Genomic DNA, 14,126 nt, shown 5'->3' on the forward strand with positions numbered 1-14,126 from the left:
TTCGAATACTTAGTTTTAGTGACTGTATGCTAGTGACTTATTCACACTGGTGAAATCTAGTCGGCAAGGAAGCAATGATAGACGGCCTAAGTTTTGTCCACTTGCTTCTGAGATGCACCCGTCGCGTGTATCTGGAAGGAACACTGCCCAAGGGTTATTAAGGGAAGCTGGGGGAAAGCTAAATTGAGACGGGAAGCTCGAAAATGGAAGGCAAGGCCGGCACGATATGAGTTCAGAGCGCCACTACTTCCCCATATTTGGCGGCCCTTCTGTCGTCTCGGCTATCACAAGAGAGCTCGCAGGGAAGGCTGCAGCATGCTTCCTTATTGGTCAGCGCCTTGGGACTGAGAATTCTCCGTACTATTTCCCGTATATTACGTACATTCCATAAATGCTCTACCTGATATCTCATATCATTTCTACCAATTTACACTCGTGGTCTAATCCTGTCTAGCTGTTTTTCTGTGCGTCATCTAATCTTACATCTGAAGTTAATTTTTTTTTCACTTCTACGCAAAGACAGTTCATTGATTCACATATCACGTACCTCAGCAAAAGCATTGTATATCACAACCATACATGGAGGGTAGGAGAGGTACTGGCAGAAGTAATTCTGTGAGAGAAACCTTCGAATCGTGCCCGGATAGTTCAGTCGGTAGAGCATTTACCTGCGAAAGACAAAGATTCCGAGTTCGCTACCCGTCTGGCACACAATTTAAATCTGCCAGGAAGTTTCAAATCAACGCACACGTCGCTGAGAGGGGAAAATTCATTCTGGAAATATACTGAAGCACCAAAGAAACTGGTATAGACATGCCTATTCAAATACAGAGATATGTAAAAAGGCAGAATACGGCGCTGCGGTCGTCAACATCTCTATAAGACAACAAGTGTCTGGTACAGATTTTAGATTGCTTACTGCTGCTACAATGACAAGTTATTAAGATTGAGAGAGTTTGAACGGGGTGTTATAGTCGGCACACCAGCGATGGGACACAGTATCTCCGAGGCAGCGACGAAGTGGGGATTTTCCCGTATGAACATTTCACGAGTGTACCGTGAATACCAGGGATCCGATAAAACATCAAATCACCGACATCGCTATGGCCGAAAAAAGATCCTACAAGAACGGTACCAACGACGACTGAAGAGAATCGTTCTACGTGCCAGAAGTGCAATCCTTCCGCAAACTGCTGCAGATTTCAATGATGGACCATCAACAATGTCAGCGTGCTACCCAATCAACGAAACACATCGATATGGGCTTTCGGAGCCGAAGGCCCACTCGTGTACCCTTGATTACTGCACGACACAAAGCTTTACGCCTTGCCTGGGCCCGTCAACACCGACATTGGACTGTTGATAACTGGTAACATGTTGCCTGGTCGGACGAGTCTCATTTCAAATTTTATCGAGCGGATGGACGTGTACGGGTATGGAGACAACCTCATGTCAGCAGAGGACTGTTGAAGGTGGTGGAGGCTCTGTAATGGTATCGGGCGTGTGCTGTTCGAGTGATATGGGACCCCTGATACGTCTAGATACGTTTCTGACAGGTGACATGAAAGTAAGCATCCTGTCTGATCACCTGCATCCATTCATGCCCATTGTGCATTCCGACCGACTTGGGCAATTCCAGCAGGATAATGTGACAACCCACAGGCCCAGATTTGCTTACAGAGTGGCTCCAGGAGCACTCTTGCGCTGGCCACCAATCTCCCCAGACATAGACACTATTGAGCATATCTGGGATGACTGGCAACGTGCTGTTCAGAAGAGATTTCCACGCCCTCGTATTCTTGCTGATTTATGGACAGCCCTGCAGGATTCATGGCGTCAGTTTCCTCCAGCACTACTTCAGTCATTAGTCGTGTCCATGCCGCGTCGTGTTGTTGCACTTCTGCGTACTCGTGGGGGCCCTACACGATGTTAGGGCGGTGTTCCAGTCTCTCTGGCACTTCAGTATAACTCTAGGCTGTAAGCTATGTCTCCACAACATCCTTTCTTCTACATCTGGTAGCCCTGTAAGGTCAGCAGAAGAACTTCTGTGATGGTTAGGAGGTAGGAGAGGAGATACTGGTGGAAATAAAGCTGAGAATGTGGTGCGTGAGACGTGAAAACTGCCTAACAAAAACATGAAGCAACCAGCAAACATGGTTGGGTGCCAGTGCAACTTCGTACACGTACACACCATTGCGTGTATTTAAATAATTAGTCGGCCTCTGTGGCCGAGCGGTTCTATGCGCATCAGTCCGGAACCGCGCGACTGCTACGGTCGCAGGTTTGAATCCTGCCTCGGGCATGGATGTGTGTGATGTCCTTAGGTTAGTTAGGTTTAAGTAGTTCTAAGTCCAGGGGACTGATGACCTCAGATGTTAAGTCCCATAGTACTTAGAGCCATTTAAATCATTTTTTTTTTTAATAAGTAGAATCGCAATTTTCTGTGTAAGGTGGAATGGCCACCACAGAGATTATTGTTGTTCGTGTGGAATGTTGCTACCAGGCCTGGTAGGTTATATAAGAGGCGTGAACAGTTGCAGATGGTGAATGATCACTGTGAAGGACACGGAGATGCAGCGTAATCGTGTGAAACGGCGTTATCAGCACTTGGCACAGTTTGGGAGTGGACCTCATCGTGGCTAGCTTGTCGAACCGTACAATATCCAGATTTGTGGGGCATTCGGATGCGACAGTGGCCCAGTAATGGAATGCGCGGGAACTTGAAGGCAGGCACACTCGTTGTCAAGGATCCAGTGGACCACATCTGAACACCACATGGGAGGAACATAGCGTTGTGCACTAAGCACATCATCACACCTGCTCATCTACGCCAGACACCCGCAACATTCTGTGTCATCCTTCGCCATAGCTCCGAGAGTATTAGCAGCCAGACTAGGAAATACACCCCATGCGTAGGGCTACCTTAACTCCGCAACAAAATGGTTCAAATGGCTCTGAGCACTATGGGACTTAACATCTATGGTCATCAGTCCCCTAGAACTTAGAACTACTTAAACCTAACTAACCTAAGGACAGCACACAACACCCAGCCATCACGAGGCAGAGAAAATCCCTGACCCCGCCGGGAATCGAACCCGGGAACCCGGGCGTGGGAAGCGATAACGCTACCGCACGACCACGAGAGGCGGGCAACTCCGCAACATAAACGGCTGCGTTCGTAATGGCACTGCCGGCCGCTGTGGCCGAGCGGTTCTAGGAGCTTCAGTCCGGAACCGCGCTGCTGCTACGGTCGCAGATTCGAATCCTGCCTCGGGAATGGGTGTGTGTGATGTCCTTAGGTTAGTTAGGTTTAATTAGTTCTAAGTCTAGGGGACTGATGACCTCAGATGTTAAGTCCCATAGTGCTTAGAGCCATTTGAACCATTTTGTAACGGTGCTGTGGCCGGGAAGCACGGACCTCTGACGAATGGCAAGAAATTGTGTCCAGCGATGACTCGAGGTTCTACATACCGCGAATGACCATCGTAGGCGAGTATGGCGGCCGCGTGGGAAGAGGTGCCATTCTTTCAATATTTTTGATGTACAGCGTTTTGATATTCCACTGATTTCCCCACTGTATGTTAGCGGACACTTATGTGTTGTAGAGACACAGTGGTGTTAGTCCTGGCGGCTTGCCTGAAACCATGTGGTTTGACTTAATGTAAAGGCCGGTATTGACTGAAGGAACTCTGAACTGCTAACGGTGCGTCACAGACATCATGCATCCTCATATGTCACCTCTCATGCGATAGTATCGTGGTGCCATTTTTCAGCAGAACAATGCTCGTTCACACATGACACGTGTATCTATGAACTGTCTGCGTCATATTGAGGTACTCCAGTGGCCAGCAGGATACTCAGAATTGTCTCCGGTAGAACGTATGTTGGACCAGATGGGACGTCAAATGCGTCCCAGAGCCAATACCAGAGGTATCGAGGACCACATACAACAGTTGTGAGTGACCTTGCCTCAGGAAAAAATATGACTATGACCTCCTTCCGATCCGAATCCGCGTATGCTCCTGTGCCAGACTAAGTACAACGTCATACTGGTAAGTGGACTCAGACTGCAAGTTGTTTGTGAATCTGACTCGATTTTGAAACCATTTAAATAACACCACAAATCCCGTGAAGTTTCATTTAGATTCGAAGTCCTCATCTTGGTGCTTCGCCTTTTCGTCGAGTGGTGTATTTGCATGTCACTCTCGAAATAGGTTATATACTGAAAATGGTCCAAATGGCTCAGAGCACTATGGGACTTAACATCTATGGTCATCAGTCCCCTAGAACTTAGAACTACTTAAACCTAACTAACCTAAGGACATCACACAACTCCCAGTCATCACGAGGCAGAGGAAATCCCTGACCCCGCCGGGAATCGAACCCGGGAACATACTGAAAATGACGAGTTAGTATTCAAACTGCAACACAATTCCCTGGTAGAATTAAGTGTTCCAAAATAGTGGGAGTCAACTTCCCTGTATACTTCTTTTCCAGGACAGCAATATTCTGATGAAGTCGCTCGGCATGTACCTCAGAAACTGCCACGTCATTTACGGGGAACAAGTCGAAGTGTGCATGAAGGAAGTGTATTCTATCTTTTCATAATAGAAGTTCCCCTTGTCATTTTGTGTTAGTTTGTTTCCTAAGAAATAGAAATAAACATTTTTAAAACTCCGATAGCCCGTCTTCTCATCTTTATGTAACATTAATCAAACTGCTTGTCTTCTCATTGTCATGTTAGATTTCACCAAAATGCTTGTCTCTTAAATGCTGCCGAATCTGTGGGGGCGCCAAAGTACTTCAAATATATTTCTACATAATACAATAACTTTACAAACACTGACGAACTTTCAGAACTGTAAATACCACATAAGCGGAAAAACATGAGTTAGTTAGCTTTTTGAGGGGACTGATGACCATAGATGTTAAGTCCCATAGTGCTCAGAGCCAACCAGTTAGCTTTTTGGGTTGCTTTTAAGAACACTGTACACACCTAACGAAGCTTCAGGTGAATGACAGCATACCAATTTAAGATTTTGGTTCTTATACACATTCCCTTTGTTTAAGTACATGCCACGACTACAATTTAGCAGACTGATTCTCCAAGTCACTCTTTGCGAAGCCAAATTCATACCTTATGTTAGGACCTTACCTCAATTTCAACATAAGTTTTCTTTTTCATTTGAATTTATTCATACACTACCTGGAGTAGTTTCTTAAGCTGCTTGTGCAGACTATGACTTTCACGTCAAATAAGCTTCGAGATACTACGGTTTTCACTTCTCTGCACATCGGTTGTAAAACTACCTATATAACCTCAGATTTACAAGTACGAAATGAATATTTCACAAACTGTAGGCAGCCATGTCTTATGAAGATTTAAAACTAAATTTGCTTCCGTGTATTATTTTTAGTCAAACTCAATTGACGCTACATGTTTCTTAGATAACAGTCCCAACACCAGTGAAATAAATGTTTGATAAAAGTTATATAAAGACCCCATCTCGCATTTTTCATGGTTTGAGTGTAGACGGTGGCGGCATAGAGTGGTGCAGCATTTTCCTGGTGGTTCAAGTCCCCTGTGGAATACTTTAGGCAAACAAATGTATGCACACATGCTCGAACAATAGGTTGCTGTAATGTACACCTGTCAGGGAATGGCAAACACACCATAGATTCCATTTTATCTCGTGTAACCAATCTTTCACACAACGATACCTCCTCCGAATACCTTAAGGGTTTCTTGTTAGCAACTGGGATATCTCCTCATGTTTTGGAGTACTAGCTTTTACCACTACCTGTGCAAATAGTGGGCTACCACCATTTCTAAGATGCTTCAGACACACTATAATTACAGTCCTACCCCTCCCCTCTACCCACAATCCAAGACAGCCACTGGTCCTAAGTGCTGAAAGGTTGTGGGTTTGAACCCCATCATGTTTAATTTTCTTAAATGTCAACCGTTTTCCAAGAATTTCAGTATTAGGGATGATCTGCCTGACGCACACGTGTATCTGCATAGAGAAAAATAGACATAGAGAGATCAAGACTATCCGACCATCCCAAATTCTCATGTTAGTGGGAAAGAGATGAATTTAATAAAAACATAACGGAACTCGGATCTGGAATTTTCCACCTCCTAGAACACGTGACCATATTGGATTGGATGTGGGTGAGGAGTGGTGACATAATTAGTGTGTGACAAGTGTCATGGAAACGCCAGTACCCTACTACTACTATGCCATGCGTTTCTTGTAACCAGACTCCAAGTGCTGACAGTACACATTTCTACAGATAACAGTGCACGCACCACAGAAATCAATATTCGGTAAATGTTATATAAAGGATCCCTCTCCTATTTTTCGTGGTTTGTGCACAGTATACACTCAAAATATACAGCAAAATACACTCCTGGAAATGGAAAAAAGAACACATTGACACCGGTGTGTCAGACCCACCATACTTGCTCCGGACACTGCGAGAGGGCTGTGCAAGCAATGATCACACGCACGGCACAGCGGACACACCAGGAACCGCGGTGTTGGCCGTCGAATGGCGCTAGCTGCGCAGCATTTGTGCACCGCCGCCGTCAGTGTCAGCCAGTTTGCCGTGGCATACGGAGCTCCATCGCAGTCTTTAACACTGGTAGCATGCCGCGACAGCGTGGACGTGAACCGTATGTGCAGTTGACGGACTTTGAGCGAGGGCGTATAGTGGGCATGCGGGAGGCCGGGTGGACGTACCGCCGAATTGCTCAACACGTGGGGCGTGAGGTCTCCACAGTACATCGATGTTGTCGCCAGTGGTCGGCGGAAGGTGCACGTGCCCGTCGACCTGGGACCGGACCGCAGCGAGGCACGGATGCACGCCAAGACCGTAGGATCCTACGCAGTGCCGTAGGGGACCGCACCGCCACTTCCCAGCAAATTAGGGACACTGTTGCTCCTGGGGTATCGGCGAGCACCATTCGCAACCGTCTCCATGAATCTGGGCTACGGTCCCGCACACCGTTAGGCCGTCTTCCGCTCACGCCCCAACATCGTGCAGCCCGCCTCCAGTGGTGTCGCGACAGGCGTGAATGGAGGGACGAATGGAGACGTGTCGTCTTCAGCGATGAGAGTCGCTTCTGCCTTGGTGCCAATGATGGTCGTATGCGTGTTTGGCGCCGTGCAGGTGAGCGCCACAATCAGGACTGCATACGACCAAGGCACACAGGGCCAACACCCGGCATCATGGTGTGGGGAGCGATCTCCTACACTGGCCGTACACCACTGGTGATCGTCGAGGGGACACTGAATAGTGCACGGTACATCCAAACCGTCATCGAACCCATCGTTCTACCATTCCTAGACCGGCAAGGGAACTTGCTGTTCCAACAGGACAATGCACGTCCGCATGTATCCCGTGCCACCCAACGTGCTCTAGAAGGTGTAAGTCAACTACCCTGGCCAGCAAGATCTCCGGATCTGTCCCCCATTGAGCATGTTTGGGACTGGTTGAAGCGTCGTCTCACGCGGTCTGCACGTCCAGCGCGAACGCTGGTCCAACTGAGGCGCCAGGTGGAAATGGCATGGCAAGCCGTTCCACAGGACTACATCCAGCATCTCTACGATCGTCTCCATGGGAGAATAGCAGCCTGCATTGCTGCGAAAGGTGGATATACACTGTACTAGTGCCGACATTGTGCATGCTCTGTTGCCTGTGTCTATGTGCCTGTGGTTCTGTCAGTGTGATCATGTGATGTATCTGACCCCAGGAATGTGTCAATAAAGTTTCCCCTTCCTCGGACAATGAATTCACGGTGTTCTTATTTCAATTTCCAGGAGTGTATAATGCCTGTTTAACACCCGAGGATTGAGAAGGCAGTTAAGATGTTTTGTCCATTTGCGCGCTAAGTGGTAAGCTAAGTTTGCACGCATTAGTCCACTAGCTGTGCAGATACAAAGTGCGGACAATCACACCATGTTATTGAAGAAAATAGCGTAACAAATAGCAAAAATGTGGTAAACATGGTGGAAATGTGACCATCAGGCTACACTACACGTCAGTCTGTTGTGTCCATACTTTATGTGGTAGCTTAACACATCAGATACCTATGAAATGGGCAGCCGGGTTGGCCGAGCGGTTCTAGGCGCTTCAGTCTGGAACCGCGCGACCGCTACGGTCGCAGGTTCGAATACTGCCTCGGGCATGGATGTGTGTGATGTCCTTAGGTTACTTAGGTTTACGTAGTTCTAAGTTCTAGGGAACTGATGACCTCAGATGTTAAGTCTCATAGTGCTCAGAGCCATTTGAGCAATTTGAACCTATGAAATGAATAAATGATTATCACATTATTTACAGTATGCACAAGTTGAAACATGAGAAATACACAACTTTGGTAATGCTGCGAGGCCTTCAGTGGTGCTGCGATTGATCAATTTACACTACTGGCCATTAAAATTGCTACACCACGAACATGACGTGCTACAGACGCGAAATTTAACCGACCGGAAGAAGATGCTGTGACATGCAAATAAGTAGCTTTTCAGAGCATTCACACGACGTTGGCGCCGGTGGCGACACCTACAACGTGCTGACATGAGGACAGTTTCCAACCGATTTCTCATACACAAACAGCAGTTGACCGGCGTTGCCTGGTGAAACGTTGTTGTGATGCCTCGTGTAAGGAGGAGAAATGCGTACCATCACGTTTCCGACTTTGATAAAGGTCGGATTGTACCCTATCGCGATTGCGGTTTATCGTATCGCGACATTGCTGCTCGCGTTGGTCGAGATCCAATGACTGTTAGCAGAATATGGAATCGGTGGGTTCAGGAGGGTAATACGGAACGCTGTGCTGGATCCCAACGGCCTCGTATCACTAGCAGTCGAGATGACAGGCATCTTATCCGCATGGCTGTAACGGATCGTGCAGCTACGTCTCGATCCCTGAGTCTACAGATGGGGACGTTTCAAAGCAACAACCATCTGCACGAAGAGTTCGACGACGTTTGCAGCTCGGAGACCATGGCTGTGGTTACCCTTGACGCTGCATCACAGACAGGAGCGCCTGCGATGGTGTACTCAACGACGAACCTGGGTGCACGAATGGCAAAACTTCATTTTTTCGGATGAATCCAGGTTCTGTTTACAGCATCATGATGGTCGCACCCGTGTTTCGCGACATCGCGGTGAACGCACATTTGAAGCGTATATTCGTCATCGCCATACTGGCGTAGCACCCGGCGTGGTGGTTTCTGTTCGCATTGACGGCACTTTGAACAGTGGACGTTACATTTCAGATGTATTACGACCCGTGGCTCTACCCTTCATTCAATCCCTGCGAAACCCTACATTTCAGCAGGATAATGCACGACCGCATTTTGCAGGCCCTGTACGGGCCTTTCTGGATACAGAAAATGTTCAACTGCTATCCTGGCCAGCACATTCTCCAGATCTCTCACCAATTGAAAACGTCTGGTCAATGGTGGCTTAGCAACTGGCTCGTCACAATATGCCAGTCAGTACTCTTGATAAACTGTGGTATCGTGTTGAAGTTGCATGGGCAGCTGTACCTGTACACGCCATCCAAGCTCTGTTTGACTCAATGCCCAGGCGTATCAAGGCCGTTATTACGGCCAGAGGTGGTTGTTCTGGGTACTGATTTCTCAGGATGTATGCACCCAAATTGCGTGAAAATGTAATGACATGTCAGTTCTAGTCTAATATATTTGTCCAGTGAATACGCGTTTATTATCTGCATTTCTTCTTGGTGTAGCTATTTTAATGGCCAAAAGTGTATGAAATGTCCTTTATACAATGTGGTTCACTTGCTAGATGTTAGCCCATAAGATACTATCACTGGCTAGCTGTCGTGAATAGTAGCATCACACTGCAATGATGTATTCTCACTGCAAGCCTTCAGAGATCTGCAGACGGATCTCGGTGTGCAGTCTTTAAAAAAGAATTCTAAACCTATCTCTATACTCACCAAGCCACATTTCTGTGTATGGCGAAGGGTACTATGTGCAGCACGGTCACTTCCTCCCTTTTCCCGTTCCAGATCCGTATGGTTGACAGGAGAACGATTGCTGGTAAGTCTCTGTGTGGGCTCGAGTCTCTAATTTTATCGTTATGGTTCTTTTCGCGAGATATGCGTAGGTGGAAGCAATATGTTGGTTGACTCTTCCAGGAACGTACATTCTCGGAATTATAACAGTAGACCACATCGTGATGAAAAACAGCTTTGTTGAATTGTCTGTCACTGGAGCTGACTGAACACCTCCGTCATGCTTTCGCGAATACAAAATGAACCTGCAAAGAAATGTGCTGCTCTTCTTTGGATTTTCTCTATTTCTGTAGTATACTCTTAATAAACAAAACGGACCGGGAGTATGGTCTCGGTTGCAATTTCTTTTCATAGTAGGACCCCTTCGGTTGTCATCTGCGGTGCCCTTACAACATACCGATACGTGGACGATATTCTACGCCCCTATTTGTTGCCCTTCATGAGCTTACATTTTGTAAAGATAATGCCCGCCTGCACTCGTTTCTACTGCTTGTCTTTGTGCTTGCCAAATACTACCTTGGCTAGCAAGGGCGCCAGGTACCTCTCAGCCGGCCGTTGTGACCGAGCGGTTCTAGGAGCTTCTGTCAAGAACCACGCTGCTGCTACGGTCGCAGGTTCGAAACTTGCCTCAGGAATGGATGTGTGTGATGTCCTTAGGGTAGTTAGGTTTAAGTAGTTCTAAGTCTACAGGACTGATGACCTCAGATGTTAAATCCCATTGTTCTTAGAGCCATTTGAACCAGGTAACTCTCCAATTGCGAACTTCCGGAGCACTATGGGCGGTGCCTTCCAACCAACTCTTGATTTTGACGATATAAAGCGCCAGTTGGATATAATTTGTCACGATATCCTTCAGGAGGACATTCAAGAACTCTACAGTCAATGCTAGGCCGAATAACTGCTCGCATAGGGTTTAGAAGTGCACCAACACGTTTCTGACTTGCTCAGATTGTGAAGCACTTTTTCACTAATAAATCAAACAATTTTTGTGAAATTGTAGTCATATGTTTCTCTGTACATGTATATCACATCTACCGATTTCCGTTACGAGGGTTGTTCAGAAAGTAAGTTTCGATCGGTCTCGAAATGGAAACCACTGGGAAAATCCGGTAAAGTTTTGCACAGATGTGTTGGGCAGTGTCTCTAGTATGACCGTCGATCGTGTCGCGTCGCTCTTTTCAGTTTTGAGTGAACAGTGTGCATTTAAATATGCGTAGGGAATAGCGTCTCCCGTCAACTATGGGGGCCTGGTTAGAGATTTCGCCTGTGTCATGCAGCCTACATAACACAACTGTCGAGCAGTTCCTTCTTCATGCCAATTCTCTGGCGCACACTGCAGGGGCAATGAAGACGCTCCTGCATCGTTTCCGATGAGAAGTGTTTGATCACCCACAATACAGTCCGTAATTGGCACCCCTGAGTCTCTTCTCTTCTCACAAGAACCGCTGGCTATGAATACAAAAATTTTCCACAGTCAACGAGCTGCAGACCAGCGCAGATAACTGGACGAAAGCACAGGCGGCTGCTTTGTATGCCGAGGATATTGGAAAATTGATACAACACTACGATAACACTCGAAGATGGAGCGGCGACTCTGTAGAGATGTAGGTGGAAGGTGTACCTGTTGTTGTTGTTGTGGTCTTCAGTCCTGAGACTGGTTTGATGCAGCTCTCCATACTACTCTATCCTGTGCAAGCTTCTTCATCTCTCAGTACTTACTGCAAGATGGAAGGATTATATAGAGGGTCTATACAAGGGCGATGTACTCGAGGACAATATTATGGAAATGGAAGAGGATGTAGATGAAATGGGACGTACGATACTGCGTGAAGAGTTTGACAGAGCGCTGAAAGACCTGAGTCGAAACAAGGCCCCGGGAGTAGACAACATTCCATTAGAACTACTGACGGCCTTGGGAGAGCCAGTCATGACAAAACTCTACCATCTAGTGAGCAAGATGTATGAGACAGGCGAAATACCTTCAGACTGTGGTGTCACCGCCAGACACCACACTTGCTAGGTGGTAGCTTTAAATCGGCCGCGGTCCATTAGTACATGTCGGACCCCCGTGTCGCCACTGTGTGATCGCAGACCGAGCGCCACCACAAGGCAGGTCTCGAGATACGGACTAGCACTCGCCCCAGTTGTACGGACGACATTGCTAGCGACTACACTGACGAAGCATCGCTCATTAGCCGAGCAGATAGTTAGAATAGCCTTCAGCTAAGTTCATGGCTACGACCTAGCAAGGCGCCATTAGCCTTACATAGCAATTGATAATTCTCGTCTAAAGCATGTCTAAACAAGAACGATGTATACAACAAGGATGGATTAAAGTTAAGTATTCCAAAAGCAACGTACTTTTCTTTATAGCATTCATTGAGCGTCCTGCTTCAGACTTCCCGATATTCTGCGTGAGCTTATAGCGTGAATATCGGCCCCCTCAAAATAACACTGTGTCGGCACTTCTGTCGACACATCACAGACTTCAAGAAGAATATAATAATTCCAATCCCAAAGAAAGCAGGTGTTGACAGATGTGAAAATTACCGAACTATCAGTTTAATAAGTCACAGCTGCAAAATACTAACGCTAATTCTTTACAGACGAATCGAAAAACTGGTAGAAGCTGACCTCGGGGAAGATCAGTTTGGATTCCGTAGAAATGTTGGAACACGTGAGGTAATGCTGACCTTACGCCTTATCTTAGAAGAAAGATTAAGAAAAGGCAAACCTATGTTTCTAGCATTTGTAGACTTAGAGAAAGGTTTTGACAATGTTCACTGGAATACTCTCTTTCAAATTCTAAAGGTGGCAGGGGTAAAATACAGGGAGCGAAAGGCTATTTACAAGGTGTACCTAACTGTCGCAAATAAAACGTTTCACTACGGTTTCCATTTCGCGACCGATCGGAACTTGCTTTCTGGACAACCCTCGTAATTCCTACATGGTGCGTCATTTTTTTTTTTTTTTTTTGTCAATTTTACGCTTCCAACACAACGTCTTCGCCCGGCGTGTTGCTTACTCACAGCCCGCAGGCGTATCTCCTCTGGAGCCTATTTACTAATATCACACAAACGTCGCATTTTATGGGCAAAATACAATATACAAACAGTCTGTTGATACACTGTCTGTTACAGGCGCCACCGGAGGGCGACAGGCACGCTTCCGAGTAGGGCGCGCATCAGGAATCGACGGCGCTGCTGTCGGTGAAACGAGTATCGTTCGCACGTCACGTGATCGCGGACATACTTCCGCCTGCTGGATACTCCAGGGTAAGCACATCCTCGAGCAGCAGCAATCAACTGCTCACTCAGTTCCGGGCCCGGAGCTGGCCTCAGTCGTAGCTCATCGATCGGAACTCGCCGAGAGCGGCCCAGACGCCCCGCTTTACTCCGCGCCGTCTCCGCAGTACACAGGGTACTCCGTACGGTGTGGCGCCACGGACGCCGCTCCTGCAGCCACTCGGGTTGAGGCTTGCCTCGGAATTGGTATTCCACCATGGAACTTCGTTTCTGTAATGCTCAAGTAATCATGAACAAAGTTTCAGTTGTCATTAGATGTAATCTTAATTGTGAAATTGTGCCGTGAATTAAGTGTTCTTTACTTCAACATGTGACTCAGTTACTACAGTATGCATCACCCACTACGGGACTTAATAATTACGACAAGGACAGTTCGCTGTATATTACACTGAAGAGCCAAAAAACTGGTAGACCTGCCTAATATCGTATAGAGCCCCTGCGAGCACACAGAAGTGCCGCATTGCGACGTGGCATGGACTCGACTAATATCTGCAGTAGTGCTGGAAGGAACTGACACCATGAATCCTACAGGGCTGTCCATAAATCCATAAGAGTACGAGGGGTTGGAAATCTCTTCTGAACAGCACGTTGCAAGGCATCCGAGATAAGCTCAATAATGTTCATGTCTGGGGAGTTTTGTGACCAGCGAATGTGTTTAATCCCAGAAGAGTGTTTCTGGAGCCACCCTGTAGCAGTTCTGGACGTTTGAGGTGTCGCATTGTCCTGCTGGCGTTGCAAAAGTCCATCGCAATGACAATGAACAGGTG

At 47.0% G+C, this 14,126-nt stretch overlaps 1 pseudogene; it reads left to right on the top strand.

Annotated features, from left to right (window-relative positions):
• Positions 1-226: 226 nt before the first annotated feature.
• The window catches only part of LOC124556364, a 29,784-nt pseudogene continuing 15,884 nt past the window's right edge, over positions 227-14,126 (top strand).

Source organism: Schistocerca americana, chromosome X (assembly GCF_021461395.2).
Source record: "Schistocerca americana isolate TAMUIC-IGC-003095 chromosome X, iqSchAmer2.1, whole genome shotgun sequence".
Classification (NCBI taxonomy): Eukaryota; Metazoa; Arthropoda; class Insecta; order Orthoptera; family Acrididae; genus Schistocerca; species Schistocerca americana.